The sequence below is a fragment of the Nannobrachium achirus genome (genome assembly GCF_963921795.1).
Source record: "Nannobrachium achirus genome assembly, chromosome: 5".
In the NCBI taxonomy this organism is placed as follows: Eukaryota; Metazoa; Chordata; class Actinopteri; order Myctophiformes; family Myctophidae; genus Nannobrachium; species Nannobrachium achirus.
Window position 1 is genome coordinate 45,029,385 of NC_137814.1, and position 12,145 is coordinate 45,041,529.

Below are 12,145 nucleotides of genomic sequence, written 5' to 3' on the forward strand. Positions count from 1 at the left end.
ACAAGGCCTTAAAAAGACCAATGTGATGAAACAGAACTTGTCATGTTATGGATAAGATCCATCAAGGGAAATTCTCATCTCCTCTGTTCAAGCTGTAAGCTATAACTTGAAATAGCTCAGTTTACACTTTGAGAGAGTTTTAAATTAGCACACCATAATGCATCCTATGCTTTCGCTGTTAAATGTGGAGAAATAGAGGGATGTACTGTATTGTAGATATGCAAGAATCAAAATAGTTTCTTGAGCCATATCATGTCCAGTCTGTGTCAAAAGACCCACTGTTTTCAAAGTTATGACCTTGTAATTATAAGATTACATCTTACATGTGGGGTAAAGAGACATTCAGTCATGCAGAATAGTATACAGTAGCTCTACAAAGCGGCCACTTACAGCTGCAGCAGTTGTGGGCATTATTTGTGGTCTTTATTATCTTTGAGTCCTCCAATCATTTCCAGATTGTTTTGCACCTACAGTAACAGTAATTGTTCATGCAGGTCCATAAAGTGTAGAAGAAACTGAACTTTAACATATTCTGGTAAAAAGAAAAACATGAGATCAAGTTTGCTGCATGGGACGTGAATACATGACCATGAGCATCTCAAATCTAATCAACTTGCACAGAGGGAAGCGTATAATTCTAAGCTCATGATACCGTAAACTTCATTACCCCCGCTAATCGTGTGACTGGCTGAGAACAAACTAGAAAATTCACACAGAAACACAAGATTAGCGCGTGTATGCTTTGTTATCACTCAGCACAGATGTCATTTGCCAGAGCGCCAGCTGCTCATACAGTGTATTACTGACTGATGGACACAGAAGCAACGTTTGCCTGGGATTTATGTCCAGATGGCGGGCCGGTTCTTCTAAACACATCCTTCACTCTATTCCCCTGACTCTGTCTAGCAAACTTCTAGAGTAAAACATTTTATCTCAGAGATGGGCGGAGCGTGATCTTTTGTTTTCTTAACCACTTAAACCCTAAATTACACTTGGTTGACCGGAGTCCCTCAGGGCTCTATACTAGTGACTTTTCTGTTTTTGTTCTAGATTAAATACTTCCCTGAAAATACCTCATGCTGATAACTCACAATGTGGTTAATAAAACTGATATGAGTTTATTTATTTTTTTATTACCACTTAAACCTTATAAACTTGCCGGATACATTGGGACATTGTAGATCTGCAATTTTTGGAAACATATATGCCTATTTTGCCCAGAATAGGGATGCTATATGTGGATAAATTAAAATTCGTACGACTTTTTGTAAAGTAAAGCCCTGCTTCATCATACAAGACTGTCGCAAACCTGGTAAAAATAGCCGATCTAAAAGCAAATAATGCCTTGCGGTGCGAGGCATTGTGTGCTTGTAGATCGGCTATTTTCACTATTTTAAATAATTTTTAAAATTCATAAATACAAAATAAATGGTTTTGGACATATAAGGTTTCCACCCGACAACAACGTAAATGCTACTTTCACTCAACAGTGACGTAAAGGGGAATACCACTCATTGTCATTGATACACCTTAGAGATGTTGTGTGGAAATAAGAAGTTGCCTAGAAACTGGAGGATTGATTGTAGCGTCATGTGATCAGTGACATCATGAGGTGTAAGGCGCAATCATCACACTGACAATGATGCATCAAACTATCTTCAATTAAGGACAAGGGATGAAGAAGGAAGGTGTTTTCACTTGTTATCAGTATAGGTTTCAATTGTTAAGATGGTACTTGACTTGTGTACTGAAACATTCCTTTACTTTACCTTGAGCAGGCATAACAAATATTTGTAATCTGCATAATTATGGGAAAAATGTTTGTTTTACTCACTTAAAGAGAGTGTGTGTGTGTGTGTGTGTGTGTGTGTGTGTGTGTGTGTGTGTGCGTGCGTGCGCGCACGCGTGCGCACGTGTGTGTGTGTGTGTGTGTGTGTGTGTGTGTGCGTACGCGTGTGCTTGTGCGTGTGTTTGTGTGTGTGTGTCTGTCTGTGTGAGTGTGTGTGTGTGTGAGAGAGAGAGAGAGAGAGAGAGAGAGAGAGAGAGAGAGATAGAGAGAGAGAGAGAGAGAGAATGTAGCACCTCATATAACACCATCCATTCAGTATTTGATGGATGGAGAAAGACATTGTGTTGGCAAATCTTGAATCGCATTAGCAGAATGAAATGGAGCATTTAATGTCATTGAGTGGTCAATTGAAGCAGTGCTCTGCTGGGTGCGTTTTCTAGTCAGTCTGCCATGGAGCACAGAGGAGAAAGGACTTCATCACCCAAGAACCCAACGAAAATAGAAAATGACAACAAGACACTCACCTTCAAAGAAGCCTTATCCTTTTGCCGAATGTTTATCTTTGTCTTTGTGTTGCCTCTTCTTTTCCTCTTTTCTTTGGACCTCTTCTTAGAGGTGTCTAGGAGCGAGGGCCATCCTTGGTGACATCATGTGCAGGTGAGGCAGGCGCGTGGGAATCAGCGCTGTGGGGGTTTTCAGTCAGCTGCTTGCTGAGAGAATGCTGGTGATGTTGTTGCTGCTGACAGAGGCTGAGAGGGAGTCTGGGGAAGAGACCGGGTGAGAGAGCTTGGATAGTCACACAACATCACGCCCCACCATCCTGCTCCCATCCTTATGTGCACCTCAGTGGTCCTCAGTCAGTCAGTCAGTCAGTCAGTCAGTCAGTCAGTCAGTCAGTCAGTCAGTCGAGTTTCACGCTGTTTCCTCTTTTTTGGATAAAAGGTCATCCTCAGCCACACGCCTTTAAAATCACCTGTTTTGTTTCTCTGCTGGGGTCCCTGTGAATCCACCTCCCCTCTTCTCTCCTCTCCTCTTTGCTGTTTCACCAATTCTAATGCCCCCGGGCTTTAATCCTGCTGTGGTGACGTCATTATTATGGCTGTTATGTAATGCAAACACCTGCCTGCCTTCTCCGTGGATATTTCTGTCTCTCTCTCTTCTTTTTAGCTGAGGGAAAAAGTGCAACGAATCGCATATGCCCTCATGTCCAGATCAGCTGTTTTCCTGTCTCGAGGTCCATGTTGAACGCGGAGTCACAGTGTAATATTGTGTTTATCCCTCACAAGCTGTCAAAGATGGACACCGCTATCGCACCGCTGTTCCCTGGCAACAGCATCTCTCTCTCTCTCCTCTCATACTCTCTCACGCTTACCCTCTCTCTCTCTCTCTCATTTCCTCCCCCATCACTTTTAAGCGCTCTCGCCCTTGATAAACTCCTCCTCTGAATAAATCCCTCCCTTCACTTTACTCCGTGACTGTGATGCTTCCATCACACTGTTGGTCCCATCCCCCCTCCTCTCTATCTCACTCTCTCTCTCTCTCTCTCTCTCTCACACACACACACACACACACACACACACACACACACACACACACACACACACACACACACACACACACACACACACACACACACACACACACACACACACACACACAGCTGTACTAAGCCCTGGCCTGTGTCAGTAAATACAGAGAGCAGCATCCCTCTGGCACTGTCCTCCCCTTAGAGAGGCAGCCTGTCTGCTCCCCTCTCACTATTGGCTGCTTGGCCTGAATTGCTTCTTAAGGTGTGCTTACAGTGTTCTATTTATAACACTACTTTGAACACTGAGGAAATGCCTCAACAGGCCCAGACTCATGCATGGTTGCGAAAAAAAACATGTGTTTCACTGTGAATCTTTAAGGCTGGCACTGTAGCATATTCATTTCACGAGATGCCAAAGACACATCTTGTAATGTATTTGCACCAGATGAACAAGAACTTGCTTACTAAATATAGTCACCTATTAATTAATGTAAGTTATATATGAGTTAGTACATTAAAGTTCTCAGAGGAGAACTTACATTATGTCATTTCTGACATGTGGGCTCCCAGTCCCAGTGACACCTGGCAGATGCCACTTGGGACCTACAGTATAGGCCTACCAGTGTTTTGCAAAAGTCCTTGAACAGGCTCCAGGGGGTTCCCAGCCAATTGAGGAGTAATAAACTATAATTCAACTATCAATTAGAACAACAAAAAAAGAGGACTACTCTTAACAAGCTTTAAATATAACCTCTATGAATCCATTTCTCATGCCCAATTATGACATTTATTAGAGTTAAATCAAGACACAATTTGATATCAGGCACAGAATCGTTTGAACTTGGGGTCCATGACATGAAACATTTTGAAAACCCCCGGTGTTTAACGGCAGGTGCCAGTAGCACAAGGTTACCACTCACTACAGATGTCGCTTAACAAGCATTTTATAGAATTATATTTTATTCATGAAAGGGAAAGGAAAATGTCTGTTTATAAAACATGTCAAATGGCTGTTTACCCCACTGGACTCTCTCTATGGATTGTTAAAATTAGGTATATTATTGTATGCAATTGTTTAAATTATTTTTCTTTTCCACATAATGTTCAAAAAGGGATCTGATATCAAATCAAAGAAAAAGGTCCTGCACACTGTCTGGAACTTGCAAAAAGGATGCTCTTTATTAGGTCATTCTTTTCCCCACAAAAACGATCCCTCAGCTTTCTGGAGATGCCACCTATTTAACCATAATAACTAGGTCACTAACATGGCAACATTTCCTTTTTGCATGTTAACTTAACTTACACTAGATGGTAGTAGAGAACATGCATGAGATGTCTCTTATACCACTAGGATGTACTGCTAGGACCTCTACCTTTATCGGAGTGAATGGAGTCTCAATGGACAGTGCTTTCACCACGAGTTTTGCAAATCTTTATTAGGCTTTTTGAAGAAAATGAAAATGATAGTTAAATAAGATAACAAGTTCAAATTGGTTTATTTAGCACTGATCGAATAGGTTACAGAGGTTACCCTCATCAGTGGGTAGAAGCTGCATTAAAATGAGTTTAAATCTAACAAGGCACCTCAAATAAATTAAACTGTAGGCCTACACACACACACACGTCCACTGTCCATGTTGTTTGTTGTACATTGGAAAGACAACAAAACTAGGCTCTATTCAGAGAAATAAAGACAGACTTCAATGATTCAAGAAATGAAATATCCACTTTCAACTTGTGAAGGATTTATATACGGTTCAGAAAAAAAAAGAAACTAAAGATTTATGAGGCTTTCAAGGCTCATGCGTTTCATTCTTTATCTAAATTGTTTTTGGTATTGCAATATTTATGGTTTAAAAGGGGTTTAAGTATTGTCATTAACCTACGCTAACCTCATTAACAGGTTTCCTACATGAACTTGGTAATTTAACATTTGTAAATAACCGTACTTGATTAATCAGATGAAAATGCAGTCCTCAAATGTGATGCTTTTCTTAGATGTACATTTAAACATTTATTGCCTTTATCAAGCATAAGTGTTTCAATACAAATGTAAGAGCTTCAGATTTATTTCTCAATAAAAGACACAAGTTGTTTCTCATGATCATTATGTGCAGTTGTTTAAGATGTCAAAATATACTTTTGAAAGAAAGTGACACATTCACCATGGACTATCAAATGCTTGTTTTTTTAATGGCTTTTCATCAGTCATTATAACCTCCATCTCATGTTACTGGTAGAGTTCAAGCAGTGTCTGTGCAGAGTTCAGAAAATATTCATCATTGTATTAATTCATATATCTGTACCCTGCCTGAATGGCAGACTGTCAACATAAGAGGATGATGCCATTTCTTCAGTCTTCATCTGCTGGTTCACACCAGCTCATTGTTGGGAGGTTTTATAAAACCACACAGGCTGGATTTACACTGACAGCCAAATCTAGCCTGAATCAGATCTGTGTCACATCCAGATTGGCATCTAAAATAATAAATAGTTACCTGCTCCTCCCGTGGGGGAAATTCTGTATTTTCATCCCAACCCAGCTGATTCGCTGCCCACAAGGAGCGTGTGAGCAATCAGGGTCTTACACACATCGACATTGCTGGCCTGGAATCAAACCATGGGACAACCAAAGGCTCTGGTTCCCCAGGTGGGCTCCCTAATCACAGATATAAAAAGCTAGATACCTCGTCCACCCGCTGCAGTTGATTGGAGCTACCCGTCTCGCCTTGGTGGGCTCAAAAGAGGAAGTGTCGAGGGCAGGCTGCCACTCAAAAAACTACTGGCCAATCACAACGCGTCTTTTCCGGGACTTTAAGAGCAGCGAAGGAAAAGACCCGCCCCCACCTGCCTCTGATTTGCCTACCGACCTTCCGTGTCTGTTACAACACAGAAGAATTCCAAGCATGTCAATCAAAAAGGCCCACCAAGGCGAGACGGGTACCAGAGAGCCGGAAGAGGCGTCTACCTTTTATGTCTGTGTCCCTAATCATTTAGCTATGGCCGCCCCAATCTGATTGGTTGCATCATGTGACCATGTGACCATTTAAACCAATCGGATTCCAATCTGGATGTGACACAGATGTGAGTCAGGCTAGATTTGGCTGCCAGTGTAAATCTGGCCACAGTGATCCAGATTTTGTTGTGCAGCCTGTGGACAAACAAACCAGACTATTAGCATAAAATGGCAATACAAATCCAGAATACATTTAACAATGCAATTATTCACATGACTGTTCCATCTCAGAGTCTCAATTGTCGTCACTTGCACTCAGTAGCAGAACTGGACAAAATTATCCTCACAGAAAGACATGTACTCCTGCATCTTTGAAATGTACTTCATGACGCAACACTGAAACTTACTTACAGAGCACCACGGAAACTGGTGGCCAGGTCCAGTCAACATAGGATGATGCAGTTCTTCAGTCTTTGTTCTCTCCAACTCAATGTTGGTGTTGTAACCACTTCAATGATCCTGGTTTTGGCACGCAGCCTGTGGACAATGAACCAGCTTATTAGCATAAAAAATGAAAACAGAATACATTTAACAATGGAATTATTCGCAGGACTGTTCCATCTCAGAGTCTCAATTGTCATCACTTGCACTCAGTAGCAGAACTGGACAAAGTTATCCTCACAGAAAGACATGTAGCGTACTCCTGCATCTTTGAAATGTATTTCATGATGAAACACTGAAAAACCTACACTCATGAGAACCAACATCCAACCTCAAGGCACGGTACTTCTGGTTTCACCGTGTATGGATACCGCCTGGTCCAGGCTGTCAACATAGAAAGGATGCAGTTCTTCCGTCTTGGTTCTCACCGAAATCATTGTTGGTGTTGTAACCTCTTCAATGATCATGGTTTTTGTGTGCAGCCTGTGTGTGGACAAATAAACCAGCTTATTAGCATAAGGCAATTCAAATATAGAATACATTTAAAATCCAATTATTTGCAGGAGTTCTTATCTCAGAGTCTCAATTGTCATCACTTGCACTCAGTAGCAGAACTGGACAAAGTTATCCTCACAGAAATGGCACCTCTGCAATTCTTAATTTGTGTCATCATTGAGACACTGAAAAACGTACATTCAGAGCCCCATGAAGAGTTGCCAACATCAGGGCACGGCACCTTTGGTTTTCACCGTAAACCCTCACTGTATGGATACGGCAAGGTCCGACTAGGAGAAAAGAGTTCATGTTCAGCATGCAGTCAAACAAAGTTGTCAGCTCAATGGCTGATGGATTAAGAGCACATGTTTAACGTGTCAGAGTAACTATGACAAATCCTAACATGGGTAGGTCAATAACGTTAAACCAAAACGGTCAAACATCAACCTACCTAAGGTCATATTTTCATCACACACATGTCTATAGTATGATACTATTCCTGAAGATCCAAACGGATTGAAACAACAACAGATTGTCAGATGTTTTGCTCACCGTTGTGTTGCAGGATGGCGCCCAAGTTGTAGCTCTGGTCCAGGGTTAATGAATTCTACGCCCTGAACCAGATCAGATCTGGCTGCCAGCTCATTGTTGGAGGTTTGTAGATCTATGATCCTGGTTTTGGTGCGCACCCTGTGGACAAAATGTAATGATCCAGCATATTAGCATAAAAGCACCAATAAAAATACAGGATACATTTAATGCAATTGCATGACTGTTGTATCTCAGAGTCTCAATTGTCGTCACTTGCACTCAGTAGCAGAACTGGACAAAGTTATCCTCACAGAAAGGCATGCATCGCTGCAATTTTTAAATACACTTCATGATGACACTGAAAAACGTACAATCCGAGCTCCACGAAAAGTTGCCAACACCCGTACATCGGTACTTCTTGTTTCCAACACGAACCATCCCTGTATGGATACAGCCAGGTCCAATCTAGGAGAGAAGAGAATCCCAAGTTCAGCATGCGCTCCAACAAACTGGACTGATATTCGTTCATGAATGAACAGTACATGTGTTAACGTGTCAGAGTAACTATGACAAATCCTAACATGGGTAGGTCAAAAACGTTAAACCAAAACGGTCAAACATCAACCTACCTAAGGTCATATTTTCATCACCCACGTTCATGCTCAGATGAATAAATGAGAAGAAAAGGTGGATCTGAGCTAAAGTCTTGCAGTTTTGTAGTGTAGGTGTAGTGATGCGAGGAAGCAGGGATTGAACCCAGGACTCACTCGCCAGTCCAACGCACAACCAGTCGTGCTAATAGGGCTGAGCCCGATTAGCAAGGCTGTAGTTGCTGGTTCATGGCTTGTACTAACTATGGGGGCTACATAGGCATTTAGACTTCCTTTGATAGCTTCATGTGAGTATCATTTCAACAGTCTGATGTACTGCTCACCTTTGTGTATGCAGGAGGCACCCCCAAGTTCTAGCTGATCCAGGCCAGGGTTATAGACATTTCTGACATCTGAACCAGATCAGCTACCCAACTTCATACTTCCTCTTCTTGGGATTACGTTTCCCACCGGCCTCAACAGCGTTTATGCCAGTTGTCCCATTAAATACCTGCAAAGGAGCAAGAGCATTTTAGATCAGGAAAATGTCCTTAATGACTGCTGTTATAAACAGCTCACGATGCTTGAGCAATCAGTTCTCCAAGGTGTTATCCGCATATTTATATCGGATTCCGTTTAATTCATCATGTCACTCAAGCATTTATCATGTACTGTAGATTAGTAGTTCTCAAGGTGGGGTCCAGGGACCCCCAGGGATCCTCGAGGAGAGGGTTCCAGGGGTTCCCAGCTAAATGAGCCAACATTAAAATCAGTTGGACTTGGAACCACTTTAACCCAGCATACAATTAAGACACAACGTGTCTGATCTGCCATTTTCAAAACAATCTTGGGGGGGAAATGTTTTAATAAAATAATAATAATATTGTAATCTTGTATGGGGGTCCCTCCCTGGCACACTGACTTTTGAGATGGGGGGGTTTGCAGCCAACAATAATTTTGGGGTCCTTCCTTGTCATGAGAAAGTTTGCACACAGTTGAGTTGCACACGTGTGAGGTAGTCTAACCAACGTGGGTTGATGCTACAATTAGCCATAGCTAGAAAGATACTGCTGCTGTATTCTAATGTCTGCTACCTGCGATCTAGGGAATTATTAGCTGCTCTGGCATTATTACTCACATCCACACAGCATAGATAGTGCTCAACATTCTGCTCATAAATAAATAGCCTATACAGGGAAAACTAAACAGCCAACGAAAAGTAATTACAAAATTAAATATCATCAATTATTTCTTACAATAGCCTACATGGACAACTATGACGATGATTCATGCATTTGTAATTATAATATAGGTCTATTAATAACAGGTAAATATGAGAATGAGGGATAAAGACTCTCCAGCTCTCCAAACACGTACCATTCTGAAGAGCAGCGTTGATAGAAAGAGAGACAGACACGGCGTGGAACCGCACGTGTTCATGGGAAGTCTGAAGAGAAACTTTATGGTGGTTGTCGTCATCCATAATCGCTGCATTACCGCCATCTACTGGACAGCTTTGTGGACAGCTTCTCACAGTGCAAACTATAGGCTACAGCAGGAGCAAGGGGCTAGTAGGCTAGTGGTTCTCAAACTCTTTCATGTCAAGGACCACCAAATGCCAGGCACCCTCATTACGTCATTAGAGAAGATTTTTACGGCTCTAGCAGTAATTTGCAACCATTTTAATTTCAAGAACCGCCAGTTTGACGACATTAAGCTACGGACCCTATTTCTATCTCTGAGACCCCAATTTATATTGTAAAATCAATGTTAATTTAACTCGGAGAGTACGAATGGAACCAAATGGACCTGTTAGGTCCATTTGGTTTCACTTCACTCTCAGAGTTACATACCCATAGGGTCCATTTATAGTTCCTAACTATCATTTAGCTGGGGACCCCCTGGAACTCCCTCAAGGACTCCTGGGGGGTTCCTGGACCCCACTTTGAGAACCAATGCACTAGGCAACCTATTAGGCACGGGTGCCAACATTGGCACAAGTGATCACTGGCACACTGGCATAAGTGTGAGAGAGCTTCAGCGGTTCACTTCCAGTTTAGACCATGGCATTGCAAGCAGCACAATTGCATGATTTTATAAAGCTCTGTAAATAACAGTCAGTGAATTAAGTAGTCTATTCTGCTGTCTGTCCAGTGTCCACCACCATTTAGCATGCTGTCACATCCTTCAAGTAATTTCTTTATAGTTCTCAAATGGATATGTTTATCTATATGAAACACTTCAATTCATCCTAAACAATATTTGAGATTATACTCCCCTGACAATGTTTAAAGTGCAATACCAATATGCCACCACTGTTAATTCTCGTTTTTCTCATTTACCCCATGAAACATACTGTACAAACTGATCCATTCTATGCACAATCTGGCTTCATTCCACAGAGGAAAGGAGAATCATTTGAACAGATTCAGTATACAAGCTTATGGTGTATTTACACTATGAGAGGCTAAAATCCACTGGAGAGCAGTGCCCTCAGGTCACCAAGGTGGCAAAAGCCTGGCAAGCCAGAATAATCCTTGGATGTCGAAGAAAGGGAGTCGGCCAGCAACAGCATGCTGTAAACTGGGATTCTTAACCACTTTCAACCTAATCTCACAAGAACAGAAGGAAAAGGAACCTTTTTTGATACAGAAGGAAAAGGAACCTTTTTTGATGATGGTTAGCCAGGTTGCTTTCAACCTGATGTCCCTATTCTTTAAGAGGATGAAACTATTTTATGCTTAAAAATATGAATTTGACTTTATGGTGGAGGTCCAATCAGAGTGGTGTAAAGTACCTTAAAGTAACATGCTTTATTACACAGCAAGGCACCTGGGATGGGTGGCCAATAAATGCACAGTAGGCCTACCAGCTAGCATCAGATACTGTACTTACCCGAACAACTGCAGCATTGCTGTCACACTGTGCCCTATACTGTATGACCAGAATACTCAAACCAACCCGATTACATACTGTAGTACAAACAGTATACATAGGCTACTGCATGTGTTGTAGTTGTGTATTTATGCATATTCTGTTCATACATACAGTATGCTCAGAAAAAGTATTACCGTATATTACCATATATTACCACCGTAATATATGGTAATATACCGTATATTACCGTATATTACCACTGGTGGTCCGGGGACCATCAGTGGTCCTTGAGGGGGTTCCAGGTGGTTCCCAGTTAAATGGAGACTTGGTAATCAAATGGACCCTTATAGATCTTTAACTCTTGAGACAGATTAGAAAATGTAGAAAAAATATTATTTTGATTAAAGTTTTATCTCTCTTTTTCCAACGTCAATGGAATTGTGGACAAAATCTCTTGGGTCTGAGAGGCTAAATATCATCAAACGCTGGTCCGTGGCTCAAATACCCCAATAAATAATGGACCTTGATGTGAGAAGGGTTGAAAACCATTGGTTTATTGGCCAGAAGCAATAGTTTGTCAACTTGAGTAGCCAATATACCGGTAGCTTAAATGTTTGGGGTTTGTCCAGAGGGATGTGTGGGACCTTGCGTGTGCCAAGGCAAGGAGCATTGTTAGTAGGCTGGCCATTATGAGCTACTGTAAGCTCTTGAGCCCAGTCATAACACATTGATACGCATATCCCATTATCTTTCAGTCAGTAGCCAGAGGTTTTCGATTTAGAAAGTGACCAAAGACGGCAGCTCTTATTCATATGCTGATATTACTTTAGCTGCGTTTAAACTTGACCAAGGTTTTCCTTTGTGGGTGACTGACCCTTATTTCCAGTGGCCTCGCTGCCACACCCTTGGACTGATTGACATCCAGGAGAACTATAGCC